Raw genomic sequence first — 21,581 nt, forward strand, 5'->3', positions numbered from 1 at the left:
ACGGCAGCAAAGCATGCAACCAGAAAGAGATCTGCTTAAACTGTAGCGAGGAACACGAGAACTCTCGCGAAAACCCATGCAGAAAGAGCAGCAGATGTCCAAATTGCAACGAAAACCACCCCGCTCGATACAAAAAATGTTCGAATTACATCGCCGAAATGAAAATAGTGAAAACTAAAATCGACAATAACCTCACCTATGCGGAAGCTAGGAAACTACACAAGCCAAAACAACAAACCTTCGTTAATGTAGCAAGCAACGAGGCAAAGGAGTGGCGTGAAAAATCAGAAAAATTGGAAAAAGACTTCGAGGAACTCAAAAACCAATATCGCTCAAAGATCACACAACTAGTTAATAGCAAAGACACTCTAATAAAAAAACTGAAACAAGAGCTACAAGAAAGCCAAAAAATTAACATGCAGATTCTCGCTGAGATGGCCGAACTAAAGAAACATATTACTGGAAACTACACCCAGTCACAAAGCACATGGACACATCCCAAAGACAACACCCGGAAAACCAAACACAATTCCAACGATGACATCCCCACATCCAACCCTGAAAAAGCAACGGCCAACTACGGAAACCTATTTACGGAGATAACCCCAATTATCAATACATCGAAGAAACTACCTCAACAAAGTGCAGACAAACATAGAGAAAACTCCCCTACCCAATCACCACGAGCAAAAAAACAGAATACAAGCAGAGCCAACGACAATTTCTCACCCCCTCCTGAAATGGAGGGGATAGAAACCGATCATTCCTCGGATATCGACCCAACAATCGAATAAAAGGACATTAAGATACTAACCCCTCCAACAAAAGACATGCACCGAGATCAACTAACTCTACAAAACAAAACAAAAATGATCCAAAACCGAACAACACTCGCATTACAATGGAACACTAACGGACTACGAAACTCTCTAGGCGACCTACAAATATTAATCAATAATACCAATCCTATCTGTCTGGCTTTACAAGAAACCCACCTCTCCGACGCCACCGACCCCACTGCATGGCTCGGACACAATTACACATGGGAAGCTAAAACCGGGGAGAACATCTATCAAACAGTCGGACTTGGAATACGTAAGGACATTCCTTCTACCATCATTCAACTGCGGACAGATCTGATCGCTGTTGCCAGACAGATCACATACCCGTTTAAAATAACGGTCGTCTCGATTTACCTACCCCAAAACATTTCCAATTTAAACCACAAATTCCGCAAACTAATTGAAGAAATTCATCCCCCATTCCTCATCCTGGGGGATGTCAACGCCCACCACGAACGTTGGGGAGCACGCCAAAGCAACCAACGAGGGAACCTAATAATCGAAACCATCGAAGATCACAACGCAATAATTCTAAACGACGGCAGAATTACCTTCACTCGCGGGAACTCCGAATCGGCAATCGACATCTCCATAGCTTCATCATCAGTAGCCAGATTATGCTCTTGGGAGGTCCTCGATGATCCTGCCAACAGCGACCATTTTCCCATTACCATTTCCCATAACCAACACTCACCCGACACTACACGAAGACCACGATGGATCACGGAACGTGCGGACTGGCCCGAATACGAACGCCTTGTATCAATCAACATAGAACCTAACAGGGAGTACACCGCCACAGAGCTCGGCCTTATAATGAACCAAGCCGCCCACGAAACCATACCTAAAACAGGTAAAAAGGCTGCGAAGCGAGCCATCCACTGGTGGTGCCCAGAGGTGGCAGACGCCATCAAAGCCCGCCGTAAGGCACTGCGGGTACTACAAAAAACCGAAATTAATAACCCAACCCGACAGGAAAAGGAACAGATATTCAGAACTAAAAGGAACCAAGCCAGGAAAGCAATCCGAGAAGCAAAAGAGGCAAGCTGGACCCGATTCTTAGAAGAAATCTCAACCGACTCAAACACAACCCAACTTTGGAGAAGGGTCAACGCCCTAAACGGCAAGCGCCGCCACACCGGCTTCACCCTCAACACTAACGGCACCACCACAATAGACCCCTCCATAATGGCAGAGGAAATGGGCACCCACTTTGCCTCATTATCAGCCAACAATGCCTTACATCCTGCATTCCTAACAAAGAAAGCCAAACTTGAACTCATCAAAACTACCTTTCCCCCCGACACCGGACAACAGTTCAACCAACCATTCTCCGGCTCCGAACTCCAACATGCACTAGCATCAGCACACGGTAAATCAGCCGGAAGCGACGGCATCAGCTACCCACTCATACAGCATCTCCCACCCGACGCCAAAAAAGCACTACTGAAGTGTTATAACACAATATGGGAGCGCGGGGAACTACCCGATTACTGGAAAAGTGCCTTAGTCGTCCCTATTCCCAAGAAATGCGAGGGGAACAGAACCGTAAAAGACTTCCGTCCCATCAGTCTTCTCCCATGTATTGGAAAAATCATGGAAAAAATGGTAAACCGCCGCCTGTCAGCTTATTTAGAGACTAACCAACTGCTCGACCAAAGACAATTCGCTTTCCGCCAAGGCCAAGGAACAGGAATCCACCTGGGAACCCTGGGTCAGATTTTACGCGACGCAAAAGACCAAAACCTGCATGCCGACATAGCCATCCTAGACATAGCCAAAGCCTATAATACAGTATGGCGAGAAGGCATACTGCGCACGCTACTTAAAGAAGGAATCACCGGCAACATGGGTGCATTTCTCAGCAACTATCTTCAAAATCGTCAATTCCAGGTTACCATAGGAGGAAACCGATCATCAACCTTCACCGAAACCAACGGGGTACCCCAAGGCTCCGCACTAGCCGTCACACTCTTTTTAATAGCAATGAACCCTGTATTCCGAAACATAACAAGCAAACTCCACATACTTGTCTATGCCGACGACATAATCCTCGTCTCAACAGGAAAAAACCTCAAATTCATTCGCAGGAAGATCCAAACCGCGGTTAAGAAAATCGGCCAATGGGCGAACTCTGTCGGATTTTCCATAGCACCCCAGAAATGCGCCATTGCACATTGTTGCAACTCTCACCATGTCGCTGCAGGAAATCCAATTAAACTGGATAACACTAACATACCCTTTCAACGCCTACCCAAGATACTCGGCATCACGATCGACCGAAAGCTCACTTTCAACGACCACTTCAAGAACATTAAAAAAGACTGCGAAAGTCGGCTGCGACTTATCAAAACAATAAGCTCCTGCCACCCCCGATGGAACCGACGAACAGCTCTCAACATCAGCAAGGCCCTAATCAACAGCCGGATCTTCTATGGAATTGAAATCACTTGCCTAAACCGGGAAGGCATGCAGAAGACATTAGCTCCTCTCTACAACCGCTCAATCCGTCTGGCAAGCAACCTCTTACCTAGCACCCCGGCGTTCGCTGCCTGCGTTGAATCCGGAGTCTTACCCTTCCAATGGTACGCCAATATCACCATTTTCAAAAGGACTCTCGGCTTCCTACAAAGAACAAGAGGCAACAATCGAATATTACTCAGTATTGCCAAAGACCTGTACCTAATGTACAATAATACCAGAATGCCCAAACTTGCCAGGATACAACAGATCCGCCGGCGGGAATGGTTTGCCAAAACTCCACGCATCGACACCAGTTTAACCCGCACCCTCCGGGCAGGAACACAATCAAACGTAGTCCGAACCCACTTGCACCGACTAATAGAAGAGAACTACCCCTATCATCATCAAATTTTTACCGACGGATCCAAACTGAACGAACATGTCGGAGCCGGTATCTACAGCACAACATCCAACCACAACTTTCGGCTACACTCATCATGCTCAGTATTCTCGGCTGAAGCCTCAGCAATCCTCTACGCAATCAAATCCAAACCCCCCAACACTCCAACGATAATTCTATCCGACTCCTTGGCAGTCCTCACCGCCCTCGAAACAGGCAATTCCCTACACCCCTTCATCCAAGCAATAGAGGAACAGTGCAACAACCAGACGATCATCTGTTGGATACCCGGACACTCTGGAATCCCCGGCAACGAAGAAGCCGACGCACTCGCAGCTTTAGGCAGGTCCAACAACCACTACCTTACCAGAACGGTCCCAGCTATGGACCTCATCAGATGCGTCAATACAAAAGCTTTACACCACTTCATCAGAACCTGGAGAGCATCCTCAGGGCACACCCAAAAAATTAAAGGTGAACCCGACAAATGGATCGATAGAAGCAGCCGGATGGAGCAACGAGCCCTATCCAGATTGCGAACCGGCCACACCAGAATTACCCATGCACACACCATTTCAAATTGTCAACCACCATCCTGCCCCATATGCAACGTCAGGCTCTCAGTTGAACACATTCTCATCAACTGCCCCAAATTTCACGGTCTTCGCAGACATCACAGTCTGCCCAGCTCGATCCGCGAGGTACTCAGCAACAACCCGGACAACGAACATGCACTCCTTAAACTACTCCGAGATGCCAATCTACTCGAATGTCTTTGAGTGTCACGACCAAAAATCCTCACAAACGCAAGAGGAACCTAACTCCGTAACGCAAACCCACCCGAATGCTATCTAGATACCCAAACCAAAACACCAAACACCGAAAAAATTACGACCGAAAGTCTTCAAAAACGCAAGAGAAACCTAAAACAAAATCGAAATTAACTTCATCTGCCAACTAGATTAAAAATTATACCTACCGGCAGCGTAAACAAACAGCTAAGCGTTTTGTACAATAGCACCGACAGCAGCTGACAATCACTCGGACACCTAAAATAAAGACCAAAATGAATACACCGATCGAATTGTCGAACAAGTGGTGTCAGCAATAATAATCATACAGCACACCGCTCCGATTCACCGACCGAAGCGCATATCGATCAATTTCCGATACCGAAGCCCAAACCATCCAGTTCAACATCGCCAAGAGTATTAGTCAGTCGCATTCAGAATGGGCTTTTTTTTCATCATCCGAAGAAGAGAATAACCGTGCCGAGATACACGGAAACACTCTGCTAACCATAGTGGAAACACAAAACAAACACTCGGAGGAATTCTCCAAACAATCAACGGCGGTAATAATTCTCATCATACTGGTCACCATCCTTATCCTGCTCATCATCATGAGGAGCATCCTGAAAATGCTAAAAAGAAAATGGACCAATGAAGGAATGAGGACGGCCCAGTCCATAGCGAGTATCACCAGAGTCTGAACGGAAACGCACCGATATCCTCACCTGAACACACCCGGCCGTCCAATCCAACACAGTCCTACTCCACACAGTCCGGAGCTCCACAAGTCCAGAGTCATTAAAAATAAAAACAACGGCAGGCCCCACTATCTTGAACCATTAAACAGACCTTAAACATCAACCAAACAGAAAACGGCTGATCACGCAAATCGAGTCGACGACCAACACGAAGCAGCTCAAAGTTATAAAGAAAGCACACAATATTGCAACCAAGGTCGGACAACGGCATCTATCAGCCAGAATTACAACTAAGCAACACGGGGGAACCCTATCTCCACAACGAACGGCCCAAGGACAACGACACCTGCAGGTCACTTTCTTAACAGAGTCGACCCCCAGACGAAAAACTTTGAGGATCATCCACAAGGAAATCAAAGGAATTATATTTCAATATATTATAAACAATACAATGTAGCTATATCAAATGAAATGTAATTATAAATCCTATCCATCCCACTCATCCCCAAACTCCCCTCCCAACACTATATCACCTCGGCGAATGACCAAACGGTTAAAGCCGAGGCTCTAAATAAACGAATAATAACTAATAATCTTCAAAAATTTTGAAAAAAATTGTAAGCCTTCCCCATAATGTCTTAAATATACCTGATTTTTTCCATTTTTTCGGATAAGCGGTTTCTTCAAAATCAAATAAAATAAAAATCAATAGAACCACCCTAGCTCCGTCAATATGGCAGTTAAAGGGTTGAAACTGTGAGAAAATTGTTTCCAGTCTATGACCTTTCGAATGTGGTATAACCCTATGAATTCCCTTTGGGGGTAGATTTCACATGCTTATCCTGCTATAGCCTTTCATTTTACTGTAGCTCCGGAACCCGAAGTTGAAACCCTTCATTTAAATCTAAACTTGGTTCGAATTAGTTTGAAATTTTAACGTGCTCTCCATCTGGAGTTTAAGAGCCATATATCCGGAATTAATAGAATTGAAAACCGAAAGCCAGTAAATTTTTGTAAAACAGTAGAATGACTGAAACGATTAATAGCAACTATACGCGATCATTATATGGCGTAATATACTAGTTGAACGCAAGGGAATCAACTTAAATGTTCTGCAAAGTGGAAAAAAATCAGTTCAATTGAAAACAAATTCCTTTCCATGCAGCTTTGGTTGAATGTATGTAAGGAAAATTAGATATAATGTATTCTCGAACGATAATAATTTGGTTCTTCTGTAAAGGGTGCGCCATTTGTGAACATCTTAATATATCTTTAAGAACTATCGCGGTACCACCTCTCTTTAGTGCCATCCATAAGTTGTTCGAGCTAGTCGTTCTGGAGTCCATTTTTAATCACAGCAAGCAGTACATCGTAGAAACTAATGGCGTTTTCGTTTTTAATTTGCACTACACCGGTGCTGTGCTACACTGAGGCATGAATAAACGAACAAAAATGACGAAAACATAAACAGTAACCATTGACTACAATAAACGATTCCATTGCACAGAGCTACACCAAACTTTCGATGAGTGCTACACCAGTGGTATCGGAGCAGAAAAAGTGTAGCACTGGTGTAGTGCAATTGGCAAAAACGAACGGTTTCAGTGCAGCTTTCGCTACACCGGTGTAGTGCAATTTAAAAACGAGAACGACATAACCTACTAACTTGCATGACGCTTAAAACGGATGCTATGGCTAATGGTCACCAAACAGACGTTGTCTACACGAATCTCTCTGCTGCTTTTAATAAAATTTATCACACTATCACAATTGCCAAATTGGACAGACTGGGCTTCGGTTCCAACATTCTTCGGTGGATTTAATCGTATCGGTTGGCGGTCATGATCAATGAAAAAGTTTCAAAGGAAATTTCTGCTTTTTCTGGTATACCACAAGGCCGTCAGCTTGGACCATTGGAAATTTTCTCGGTGTGGTGTGAAATTAATAAAATGACGCCAAATAGTGTATGTAAAGAATCTTGGCGTTCTTCTTGACGAACTATTGAATTACAAGCAGCATATTTCGTACATTATGGCAAAGGCTTCTCGTTGTCTAGGATTTGTAATGAAAACTACTAAGCACTTCACCGAACGACTGGTTTCAATGTGTGTGAAACGATTTTTGGTGAATACTGTTCTGAAATGACGTTTTCAATAAAGCTGAAGTCAAGTTAATCGGATGTCAAATGTCAAAGCTATAGCAAGTTATAATAGCGCACCCTGTACATACGTATTAGTAAAAAAAAACCTACGTACAATATTTCATGAAAAGTATTTTGACTGAAACTGGGTCTTGTTTGTTTTTTTTGTTCTGCAAACAATATCAAATTGCACAGCGGTAATCATCAGTTTCAATACAATTGAAATATTTCGAATGTTTCACAACAAGAAATGTGCTGACATTGTTCGGCTTACATTGGCATAGATACCGACAACTACTCCATCCTACCCCTATTGCAAGTGGTGTTATGTTTAACAGCATCAATCATAGTATGATATTTTCTAGTGCATCTGCACTTTACGCTATAGCGGTTGAAATCTACCGTTACGTCACATGGAAAGTTGTGTTCATTATTGGTAAAGTTATGCTTTGCTTGCATTCGCCAACACGTTTTGACACTCATCTGCTTCACTGCATCCTGCATGAGCGTGCTTTTCGCTGAAACTCTCCGGCGAACCATTTTCCCATCGCAGCTCACGTTGCCCTAACCACACAAAACACGGCTGTCGCAGGGAATCTCCAGGTTAATATAAAATTCATGATTTCCTTGCGGGCAAACGTTTATAGCTCCCTGCTTGCGTCCGTTATTTCCGCCGGTGGAGCAAAAGTGAAAATTGAGTTTTGCATACCGGATACACGGTCGAAATTGAAACGTGTCGCGGGAAAGTGCACGGGGAAACAGAAAGAATACGCTAACACGATGCTGGTGATAGTGTGGTATGCTGAATATGCTGCCTTGGTTGAGCAAAGAAATTTAACATTTAACACGTACCAACATTGCAGATAGATTTCCGGCAGGTACTGAGCAGGCAGAAAATATAAAGGATTGAGTTGATTTAATTCTATGAGAATTGTCAGCAAAATTGAAGAAGCCTTCCTACTTCAAGTTGACGTTTTATTTTTTTTGTGTTAGCCGAATAGATTAGAAAAATATGTTTATACAGTTTCGTTTATAAATGTTTAAACATGGTAATAACTTACTTTCCAGCCCAGAGTAAACATTCAACGATCTGTGTAGTAGGGTATCAAACCTATACTGGATATCGCACATCCTCTTAATTCAGAGGTGTATTTTAGTCGACACTCCGAATGAAATGATAAAAACTACAGGGAACAACCTCATGAGGTTGTTGGAAGTATTTGTAGAAGAATCTCTTTAGAATTTTAAATAGCTTGTAATCGATTCCTCACAGCTAGGCCAAATCGTTTAAGCTTATGACTTCTGAGACCGACATATTCGAGCATCAAAATGACTCATTTTATAGTTAATCAAGTACAAGTTAAATGCATTTCGATATAATTTCAATTACTGAAACATGTAAGTTTACACGTCTGCTTGAAAAGTGGGATATGTTTGACGTACATTTGAATCATTCGTGATTCATTCAATTCAATCATTTTACGAACTACGTTCTTATGAATTGTTTCATATATGGATTTACGTCACCTGTAAATTTCATACTTTTTTGCTGTGCATCATTTATAAAGTGCAATCGTACAAGCGTGATAAGCCAAACTATCAATTGATCACCAGTACATCTGCAAAACATTGAAAGTTACTTCCCTCTTTCGAAGACGCAGATTCCCTCAAACGATCGATACTATTCAACGGATAGTTCTACTGTACATCCGAACATAAAATATTAGTTTAAACATAAGATCGAACAGAAAGTGATGCTGTACATTGACCTATGAAAGCAATATCATTCAGTAAATTATTATGAATAAAAATGATTGCTTTCTTCTACTATGGTGGTTTTCCTATGTTTGGAATTACATTCAATACTATGGATTCCACCCCGTCAGTGTTGCCAACCATACGAATTTTCTCAATAATTTGCAGATATTCCTGCATCTTTCATGGATTTCGATAAACATTCAATTATATTGCCCTTTTTTCGTGATGGAATATAAAAAAGTTTCCATAATCATAGACAGTCAGACATTAATTTTTAAGAACTTGTATACATTAAGTTTTCTGTAAATCACCTGTAAATTTCATACTTTTTTGCTGTGCATCATTTATAAAGTGCAATCGTACAAGCGTGATAAGCCAAACTATCAATTGATCACCAGTACATCTGCAAAACATTGAAAGTTACTTCCCTCTTTCGAAGACGCAGATTCCCTCAAACGATCGATACTATTCAACGGATAGTTCTACTGTACATCCGAACATAAAATATTAGTTTAAACATAAGATCGAACAGAAAGTGATGCTGTACATTGACCTATGAAAGCAATATCATTCAGTAAATTATTATGAATAAAAATGATTGCTTTCTTCTACTATGGTGGTTTTCCTATGTTTGGAATTACATTCAATACTATGGATTCCACCCCGTCAGTGTTGCCAACCATACGAATTTTCTCAATAATTTGCAGATATTCCAGCATCTTTCATGGATTTCGATAAACATTCAATAATATTGCCCTTTTTTCGTGATGGAATATAAAAAAGTTTCCATAATCATAGACAGTCAGACATTAATTTTTAAGAACTTGTATACATTAAATTTTCTGTATACACGGCTTTTAACACGGATATCGTTATTAACGCCAATTTATTTGTACGGTTTTCGCAATTAGAATGGCTTCCGAGAGTATAAAAAGTACTGAAAGATAATGAGAGCTAATTCATTAAAAAGTTTGAAAGTTACAAAATTCGTTCCTTTAACAATCCACGGGAATTTTGATTATCGTTCTATAAAATATTAATTCCATTGCGAACTTCAATCTTTGTCGATTCCGTAGAATTCCGTAGAATTACAGATTATTGGAATCTCTGGATCCATGGAATTTACCAAACTTTTCAACTCTTCCTCATATCCTACGGATGGAAACACAACTAAATTTTAAAAAAGGCTCAGGTTTTTTTGCATGTACTTTCTTCACATCGTGGTAATTCGGAAATTGGAAATTGTACAAAAACAATGTACAAGAAAAAGTTGAAGGAAATCGATTGGACGATTGGAAATCATTTGAAGTTGAACAATTTTTCGAGAATTACAAAACCAACCGAAGAACTGAAATTCGAAGAAAAAAACGTCTCCGTAGTATATTTTTCAATAATTTTAATTTGAACCTTAATTTAATGCCTTCATTTTGAAGCGAATTGAATAAAAACTAATTGGCTAAAACAAATTACCAACATTTGCAATAGTTTATTTTAAACACTAGAATATAATCCTACAGATTAAAATAAATAAATTTGCTCATACTGACATTTCTTGTAGAAGTAGCCGTTCTCGTGATAATAAGAGAGTCAAAAAACTCACAAAAACAAAACAAAATTAACAAAATCTTTACTATTTCGTGATTGCTGAACGCATCGTACAATACTGCCTTGTTCAAAAAATTCCCGGAATTTATTCAGAAAATTAATAATACAAGTCATTTAGGGGTTAGCCAAATTTTATGCTAGGGCACATAACCGTTTTCATTATTTTTACGTTTCGTCTTTGACTCATCAGTGCAGAGCAGTTCAAATTGAACTTTCTTTGACTCATCACTCTGCACTGATGAGTCAAAGACGAAACGTAAAAATAATGAAAACGGTTATGTGCCCTAGCACAAAATTTGGCTAACCCCTAAATGACCATACCTGCATCGGCCAGAAATAGTCGAAAACACGTTTTCGTTCGGCACGTCAGTAAAGACATTGCACTTCGTTGCAAAACAGCGGTTCAAATTGAACTGCCGAGTTTAGCACTAAGCAGTTCAATTTGAACTGCTCTGCACTGATGAGTCAAAGACGAAACGTAAAAATAATAATAATACAAGATTATTCATTAAAATCGATATTGTCCCCTTCAAAGTACTCCCCATCGACTGCAACACATTTATGCCAGCGCTTGATCCAATCGTCGAAACATTTTTTTATATTCAGTTTTAGGTATGGCCATCAGAGCCATTTGCGATTTTTTCATAATCTCATCTCGGGTGCTGAAACGCGTTCCACGGAGCTGCTTTCTGGTGAATTCGGTGGTTGCTGAATGGTATTAATTTCGTTTTTAGCCAAATGTTCACCGATGACATTGTGGGACAGTGCGTTATCGTGGTGCAAGATCTACTAGTTGTTTGCCCCCAAATCTGGTCGTTTTTGGCCAATTGCTTTACGCAAATGTCTCATAACGCCCAAATAATACTCTTTGTTGACGGTCTGGCCTTGTGGAAGGTATTCATGATACACAACACCCTCGTAATCAATGAAAACTGTGAGCATCGCCATCTTTTTTTCTCATCATCACTCACAGACTCACGGACACTTCTGAAACGTTCGTGGCACTGATAAACGATTGTTTTCTTCAAAGTATTGTTGCCGAAACACTTTTCTAACATTTGAAGTGTCGTTGCACCATTGAAACTGTACGCAGATGTACTCAAGACTTTTACAAATGTCCAGGTATAGAATATAAATGACAGATGTGGCAATCTAAAAAAATATAAACGGATGACTGAGTGTGCCACACGATGGTACTTCCAAGAACTTTTTGATCAAGGTAGTTCATAAAACTAGCCATGCGCATTTTAGCTCGAACTCATGGTGCACCCAAACCCCCAAATGAGTAAAATGTGATTTACCCAATGTGTTATGAACCTTTTTCTCATACGCAATGTACCATAGTATCGTTCAATTTAACAGAATACGCAATCGGAGAACTGAGCTTTGTTGCGTAAAACTGATTTGAACACCATCTTAACTCTCCGCCTGACAGCCAGACCATTTTCAAATTACTTATGATCTGAAAAAAAAATTATGTTAGCCAACTTCGATAAACGTGATCTCACTTAATTTTCTTTGTTAGACTTTGTTGCTGTTCAGAGCAACTCTTAGAGCAACAATCAGGAAACAATTCATTCGTTCGAAATTTTTATAGACAATCAGAATAGCTAAATCATTTAATATAAAGTATCAAGAAACTACGCTATTGCGGTTCAAGCATTCGCGTCTAGGCCATTTTGTGTCACAATTAGATTACGAACGGGGAGATAGTAGAGTAGCGTTTATCAAAATACCAAAATGATTCCAGGCACAGACAAATACCATTCCTTCATTCCAATTTTCAAAACCACAATCGACACCAGACTGTTTTCGAATAACGATGCACTTTGTACTCATACAATCTTCAAAAATGTAAAACCTAAAAAAAAGAATTATTCATAACACATGGATCAATAAGTCCCGAGACTAACAATGGATACAACATTTTTTTCGCAAAATTTTTTTTTATTCATCAACCTTTTAGGGTGATACAATGGTTCCAACGTTTTTCCAATTTTTCAATACCATGTTTATAAAAAAAAATATCTTTCGCTTCAAAATAAGCTTCTGTTTCAGCGATGACCTCCTCATTTGAACCAAATCCTTTCCCCTGGAGCATTTTTTTAAGATCAGCAAAGAGCTAGTAGTCACTGGGGGCTAAATCTGGCGAGTATGGGGGGTGGGGAAGCAGATCAAAGCCCAATTCGTTCAATTTTGTGATTTCTACGACTTGTGGCAGGGTGCATTTTGTTCCATCGAAAGCAATCGCGGCACCCACTTGGAAAAAATCTTTTTCATGCTCAATTTTTCATGAAGGATAGTAAATACACTTCCATATGATATCTGTGTCATCTCAGCAATCTCACGGAGCTTCACTTTACGATCTTTCATTATAATTTTTGTCACTTCACTCACATTTTCCGGTGTAACGGCTTCCACAGGTCTACCCGAGCGTTCCGCGTCATTTGTGTCGGTACGACCACGTTTAAACTCGGCGAACCACCGACAAATCGTTGCTTCTGATGGACAAGAGTCCGGATAACATTTTTCAATCCATTGTTTCGCTTGCACGGTGTTTTTACCCATTAAAAAACAATGTTTTATCAAAACACGAAACTCGGTTTTTTCTATTTTTTAAACAAACTATAAAACGACTTCACTCCAACCTCGATAACTCAGCTGTTTCTGGTCGGATCGACTTTACATTTTGACCCGTTTTAAGCAAAGGTTAGTACTCTAGAAAGACGTGGTTACTGGTTTACTACGAGCGCCATCTCTGCTTTAGTCTCGGGACTTATTGATCCATGTGTTATATATTTATTTATTTATTTATTTATTTATTTGAATCAACAGACATAATTTAGTCCAAATGATTATTTCTTAGTATATATAAAAAATTAGATCGTATGGCACGGCGTGGCAGATGGAAATCAAATCCTGATGAAACTCTGTTGAAGAACCGCTGCATTCCTGTAATAGCACCGTTAATTCCATAATTAGTGCGACGAAATGGTAAGCGAAGGAACAAACTTTTACGAAGAACACGTGATCGAACGTTGAGGTTGATTTCGCTAAGAAGTGCGGGGCAAACGATCCTATCAGTTAAAATATCAGATATTGTCATTGCTCGTGATAAATCACGTCGAACATGCAGTGTGTCAATTCCAATTAACATCGCTCGACTTTCATAACTCGGGAGCTGTTGTGGATTATTCCAAGGCAACCGGCGCAGTGCAAAGCGAATAAATCTGCGTTGTATCGATTCGATCCGATTGACACCGTTGAGGTAGTAAGGGTTCCATACCACTGAGCAATATTCAAGAATAGAGCGCCAGTCGCCATAGCTCTTGGCTCCTGGAATTTTTTTTTCTGGCTACCTAGAGTTTCATTGATTCAAGGCTTCAGTCTTTTTCAAGGCTACCTGAATCACTAACTAAGTGATACAAAGAGTGATATTAGAGTGACTAAGTGATACAAAGAGTGATATTAGAGTGACTAAGAAATTAATCAGCCTTTTTTAAGGCTAGCTAGGAGTCTAATCGAAGACTAATTTAGCCTAGTTAATTTAATTTAAAATTTCATTAATTTCAAAAATGCCTGCGTCCAACCGGAAAGGCAACAAGCCTAAGGCTAAAAATAATTCAATACGGAATAAATCACAATCCGTTATTCAACATTTTTCTAATAACATTCACGATCTCATAGAATCTGAATGTAAAAATAAAAGACAACGGACGGATTTCCCTTCCGTTGATCCTATGCCGTCTAACAATATTTACGAGATTCTTCCTGAATCCGATTGTAGCGACATAGAAGAAAATTCTTCAAAAATTCCCAAAATGGACGCTTGTCGTTCTGGGAAGAAACATCAATCTATGCCACCAGTGACGGTGATGATTTCCGACTTCAAAGCATTCCGTACTGAGCTTTCTACTTTTCTCCCGGAAGTAAAAGTCTCATTTCAAATCGGACGAAGAGGAGAATGTCGAGTCTTGGTGGATGGATTGGAAGATTACGAACGTCTTATTCGATATTTGTCCGAAAAACTTCATAAATTTTATTCATATGATATAAAATCAGACAGACCCTTCAAGGCTGTCTTGAAAGGATTATCAAATGATCAAAGTATTGATGAAATTAAAAATGAAATAAAAGAATTGCTTGGTTTTGCCCCTTCCCAAGTAATACTTATGAAAAAAAGAGCGAATGGTACTTCTAAACCACGCTCTGGAATTTCCCATGAACTTTACCTAATACACTTCAATCGAAGTGATGTAAACAATTTGAAAACTTTAGAAAAAGTACGTTTCATTTCCCACATTAAAATTCATTGGGAACATTATAAACGGCATAATCGTATTGCAAACTTAACGCAATGTCGTCGTTGCCAAGGCTTCGGCCATGGAACCAAAAATTGTCATATGGATATACGGTGTTTGAATTGTGGTAAATCGCATTCGAAAGACGTTTGTCCAATGAATGAAACCACTGATAAATTTTCATGTTCAAATTGCAATGGAAATCATAAATCCAATTATTTGAAATGTCCTGTCAGGGAAAAAATTTTAAACGCTCGTTCGCTTAGACAACAAGTCAAATCAACGACCTTAAATTTACAGAACATACCTGAAAATTCTTCTAAGGCACCTGCCAATTCGTCTTCTAACGAAAACAATTTATTGACAGGTAGATCGACCTCGTCATCATCTTCTTCTAATGTCAGTTATGCTGGTATATTAGGTAGAAATCTATCTCCTATTTCTTCTAATGTAAATAATCAAAACACAGGACCGCCTTGCAGTTCTTCTTCTAACGAAAACAATTTATTAATAGGTAGACCGGCCAAATCATCTTCTTCTAATGGCAGTCATAATAATATTATAATGAATTTAAAATTTAACAGTGATGTTAAATAATTATTTGAATATTTTAAATTGGAATGCTCGATCTTTGAAATCGAGTGAAGATGAATTTTATAATTTTCTCAAAGTTCACAAAATTCATATTGCCATTGTGACAGAAACTTTTCTTAAACCAAATGTAAAATTGAAAAGTAATCCACATTATGTGGTTCATCGATTTGACAGGTTTACTGGAATTGGTGGTGGAGTTGCCATTTTTGTCCAACGGCAAATTAAACATCGAATTTTACTTTCTTTCAATACTAAAGTTATTGAAAGCTTGGGAATCGAAGTTGAAACCATTCATGGAATTTATTTCATCGCTGGAGCATATTTGCCATTCCAATGCACCGGCGAACAATTAAATTTCTTTAAAGGCGATTTGCAAAAACTTACAAGATATCGATCGAAATTTTTCGTAATAGGGGACTTAAATGCTAAGCATGTCCAGTGGAATTGTAGGCAAAATAACAGTAATGGTAAAATACTTCATAATCAACTCTCAGCTGGTTACTTTACAGTTCTTCATCCCAGTAATCCTACTTGTTTCTCTTCCGTGAAAAACCCGTCTACAATTGATCTGGTTCTAACAGATCAAAGTCACATTTGTAGTGAACCGATTACTCATGCTGATTTTGACTCAGATCATCTTCCTGTAACATTCAGACTTTCCAACGAAGCTATAATTAATCCAATTAGTTCTATTTTCAACTATCATAGAGCTAATTGGTTGGATTACAGATCTCACATTGAAAATCATGTGGACCATGAAACTATTTTAGAAAATTCTGCGGACATCGACACAGCAATTGATAATTTGAATCATTATATTATCGAAGCTAGAAATCTTTCAGTTCCCAAAGCTCAAACTAAATTAAATTCTCCTATCATCGATGACAATCTTCAACTGCTCATTCGGTTGAAGAATGTTCGTCGACGACAATATCAACGTTCTCGTGATCCTGCTATGAAAAACATAGTTAAGGATTTACAAAAAGAAATTAAACATAGATTTACTCTTTTGCGAAATGAAAATTTCGCTAAAGAAGTTGAACAAATTAAACCATATTCTAAACCTTTCTGGAAACTTTCTAAGGTTCTTAAGAAACCTCAGAAACCAATTCCTGCTCTCAAGGAAGGAAATCAAATACTTCTTACAAATGGTGAAAAAGCTCAAAAGCTAGCTCAGCAGTTCGAGAGTGTCCACAATTTTAATTTAAACGTTGTGAGTCCTATTGAAAATGAAGTCTCACTGAAGTATGATCATATTTCAACCCAAGTGTTATCACACGATGACATTATTGAGACGAATTTTGATGAAATTAAATCAATTATTAGGAAACTCAAAAACATGAAGGCTCCTGGTAATGATGGAATTTTTAATATTCTTATTAAAAATCTTCCCGATGTTGCCTTGAGACTCCTGGTTAAAATTTTCAACAAGTGTTTTTCATTAGCTTACTTCCCAAAAAGATGGAAAAACGCTAAAGTAATTCCTATCCTAAAACCTGATAAAAACCCAGCAGAAACATCAAGTTATCGCCCAATTAGCTTACTTTCTTCAATCAGTAAACTTTTTGAAAAAATTATCTTGTTAAGAATGATGACTCATATAAATGAGAATTCAATTTTTTTACCAGAGCAGTTTGGATTTCGTCATGAACATTCAACTACTCATCAACTTGTCAGAGTAACGAACATGATAAAATCAAATAAATCTTCTGGGTTATCCACTGGAGTTGCTCTTCTAGACATAGAAAAAGCATTCGACAGTGTTTGGCACAAAGGTTTAATAGCAAAAATGTCTGATTTCCAGTTTCCTATTTATTTGATCAAAATGATTCAAAATTATTTAACTGATCGTACTCTTCAGGTTAGCTATCAGAATTGTAAATCTGAATTGCTACCCGTACGAGCCGGTGTTCCGCAGGGTTCGAGTGTAGCTCCAATCTTGTATAATATTTTCACTTCTGATCTTCCAAATCTACCCGTTGGTTGTCAGAAATCGCTATTCTGTGACGACACAAGTCTGTTAGCCACAGGTAGAAATCTAAGAGTGATCTGCAGTCGCCTACAAAGAAGTTTAAATATTTTCAGTGATTATCTGTCAAAATGGAAAATTAAACCAAATGCAGCAAAAACGCAATTAATTATCTTTCCTCACAAGCCAAGAGCTTCTTTTCTTAAACCAAACAATAATCACATTCTCAAATTGAATGGCTTGGAATTGACATGGTCTGATCAAGCTAAATACTTAGGTTTAACGTATGACAAAAAACTCACTTTCAAGGATCACATTGAAGGAATCCAGGCAAAGTGTAATAAATATATTAAATGTTTATATCCTCTTATAAACAGAAATTCTAAGCTCTGTCTAAAAAACAAATTGTTAATTTATAAACAAATTTTCAGACCAGCCATGCTTTATGCGGTACCAATTTGGTCAAGCTGTTGTTCCACCAGGAAGAAAACGCTTCAAAGGATTCAGAATAAAATTCTGAAAATGATTCTGAAGCGTCCTCCCTGGTTTAGTACAAATGAGTTACACAGACTCACAAATATAGAACCATTAGATGTAATGTCACATAATATTATAAGCAAATTCCGACAAAAATCGATGCAATCTTCAATTGAATCGATTCGCTCTCTGTATTAGTTAGTAAGTTAGTATATAAGTTCCTTTTCCCCATTACACAATACAAGTAGGTTTAGAATTTTCCCTACACAAAAATCTCAGAATTGCGGAAGCAAATGATGTCTTCATGGTAATAACCAAATCATATATATATAACAGGGCTGAAAAGTCACCACTTGTGGCTGAACACCCAATTTAAATCTTAATAATTTAATTTTAACTCATATTCCAATAAATAGTTATTTAAAAAAAAAAAATAAAAAAAAAAAAAAAAAAAAAAGAATAGAGCGTACCAGCGAACAGTAAACAGTTTTCAGGCAGTAAATATCATTGAAATTTTTGGTTATCCGTATTACAAATCCCAAACATCGGGAAGCTTTTGCAACTATGCAGCTAACATGTTGCTTAAACGTCAGTTGCTCATCGAGGAAGATGCCAAGATCTTTCACACATGTCGTCCTTTCAATTGGAGTGTCACCAATGCAGTATTCAAATCGAACTGGAAGTTTCGTTCGTGTGAATGTTATGATCGAACATTTCTGGGGATTTAGAATCATTCGATTGATCTCACACCAGTCAGCAAAAATTAACAGTTGGCGTTGCAGGAATACAGCATCATCTATTTTCCGGATTATGTTATACATTTTTAGATCAGCAAATGAAAGCCGCGGACCTTCCAGGACAAAATTCACATCGTTAAAGTACAGCAAGAATATCAGTGGTCCTAGATGACTGCCTTGTGGAATTCCGGAGGAAGCGCAAAACTCATCAGATACACAGTCACCGATTCTTACGGCAAGACGTCGATCGCTTAGGTATGAATTAATCCAGCGAAGTACGTTCGAGCCAAAACCGAGTTTGTCTAGTTTAGCAATGGCGATGCTCAAGAACGATCTTTTCAAAAAGCTTTGGAATGGCGCTGAGAAATGCAATTCCACGGTAGTTGTCAACTAGTTTTTTATTTCCTTTTTTATGAACTGGAAACATAAAAGAGGACTTCCACAGATCGGGAAATATTCCGGCAGTTAGCGATTTGAGGAACAAAGACGTAAGAGGTGCTGCTAAACTAGCAGAGCATTTTCGCAGAACAATCGCCGGTATACCATCTGGCCCTAAAGAGGTGCTAGCCTTTGTTTTACGGATTGCCAACAGAACAGTGTTTTCATCCAAATTGATCGCATTTAAGGACTGATAAAGAAATGGCACATTTTGCACCGCAAGGGATACTTGATGCGGTAACAATTTTTCATCAGAAAAAACACTAGCAAACTTCTGAGAAAATAGCTGACAAATCTCCTGCGGACTTGAACCTGTGAATTCTCCGTAACGCATTGACGAAGGTAGCTCACATTCTTTCCTTTGCTCGTTAACATAGCTCCAGAATTTTTTGGGATCCGACTTTAGTTTACGTTGTACGTTCCGCAAATAATTATCGTGGCAACGCTTCACGGCCTCTTGTACGTTCGGTTTATCTGCACATAATTTTGCCGTAAGACAAATCCTCCATGCTTAGAATATTGCTTCAATGCTGCCCGTTTTACTGTTTTTAAACGTCTTAGTTCGGTGGATTGCCAATTCGGTTTGGTTGATTCCCGACTGGATCGCTTAGGCACAAAGCGATCGATAACATAGCTCATAATGTTAGAAAAAGTCTGTACTGCAGCATTGACATCGTCCTTGTTAAGAACTTCAGTCCAATTAATAGTAAAAAGAAAATTATTCATGCTATCATAATCAGCTTTATAAAAATTATAGCTGACGGTGTTCGAAACGTCGCAGTACGTTTTATTTTCTGAATCAAGCACGATATGCAGCGGTGAATGGTGCCTAACAGATTTTACTAGAGGCGAAGATAATAGTTGTAGCAATAATAAGCGAATAAACAAAACTTATGCATTAAAATGCAATATCAGAGTACAACATTCCAATGCAGTAATTGATTTTCTTTTCAAAAGACTTCGCAACCGATTCTAAGCGTACAGGACCATTGCATAGTTAGGTCCTACTACCACTAATAATGCATACAATTTTTTTTAATAACTGACAGTTGCATAGAAATTTTTATATTTCATTTCGAAGAACTTTTTTTATATTTTTAGAATTACATTTGACTTGTTTAAATGGCGTAAATTAACAAAAACCGAGTTCTTTGACTTTCATGTCTAAATATCTCGAGAAATAACATACGCGCTTTTTAAAAATCAGTCTCGAGTCGAATTGGTCTCTGCATCCATGCAAAATAAATGTTTTGTTATACTCCGAATCGGTTACACACGGTTTTTTTCTTGTACGGTTTCCGCAAGTAATACGGTTTTATTTTACACGTTTTTTAAAACACGGTTCTTAGCCCCCGGGTTGGCGGTTCAATGCATAGGGCACTTGTCTTACAAACCAGTTGTCGTATTTTCGAGCCCCGACTTGGAAGAATTCCTAGTGTCAGTAAGATCGTAGCACCAGCCATGCTATGATTCTGTACACTCTGAATCGGCTGCGAAGTCTGTTGAAACAGAAGGTCAAAGTTCACAAAGTTAGATTCAATTGAAAGGTCTTATGGTCCCATACAAAGTTCCTGAATATCATTTCAATCCGACTCAGGCTCTGGAATTACAGGGTTATGTGTACCAAAAGTGTGAAAATAATGTCACTTCTCACGGAGTTGGCTGAACCAATTTTCACAATCTTAGATTCATCTGGAAGGTCTTATGATACCATAATAATATCCCAATTTTCATTCGGATCAAACTTCTATTTCCGAAGGTAGGTTGTTTAGTATAAAAATGTCAATTTTAAGGATATTTTTTCATAACCTGCCTCTTTATATTGGCTAATAAATTTCCTGCAGACCGTGAAAGTTTGTAACCAAATAGACCATTGATAGTCCCATAAATGTTTTACTGAATTTTTTAACGGTAATTTTTTTTCCAAAATTCAAATCGCCATAGAAAATCTTAAAAATTTTGGTAGGTCATATTAGTGTATGGTTGAATAAACCGAATGTCACTATGCCCATATCCAGCCTTCGGTTCCGATAATAGTAATCCAATGCGATAAAATGCAGTCCACTTCACTTTTTTACATATGATTGAACAGATTTTCACTAACTTAAATTCAAATGTAATATATCAATGCAGTAGAATTATGCAATAGAAATCTTCAAAACTCTTTCCAAAACTTATTTTAATAGTAGTATTGCGGGGAATTTTCGCTGTAATAGATAGGACAAAATTAATAATATGAGAAAGGCATCATTACACTACTAGGTGGATTCAAACAGACTTTATTTCGAGCAGTACGGCAATTTCTTCGTATGTTACAATGAAAAATTTCTCAGGTACATGTCAGATCAACACGAAAATGACCTCAGAG

At 38.7% G+C, this 21,581-nt stretch overlaps 1 protein-coding gene across 3 annotated transcripts in view; it reads right to left on the bottom strand.

Moving 5' to 3' along the window:
• Nucleotides 1–21,581, bottom strand: part of LOC131439455 (zwei Ig domain protein zig-8-like) — a 436,989-nt gene that overhangs the window by 413,761 nt on the left and 1,647 nt on the right. The gene's annotated exons all lie outside the window — the stretch shown is intronic.

Source organism: Malaya genurostris, chromosome 3 (genome assembly GCF_030247185.1).
Source record: "Malaya genurostris strain Urasoe2022 chromosome 3, Malgen_1.1, whole genome shotgun sequence".
Taxonomy (NCBI): Eukaryota; Metazoa; Arthropoda; class Insecta; order Diptera; family Culicidae; genus Malaya; species Malaya genurostris.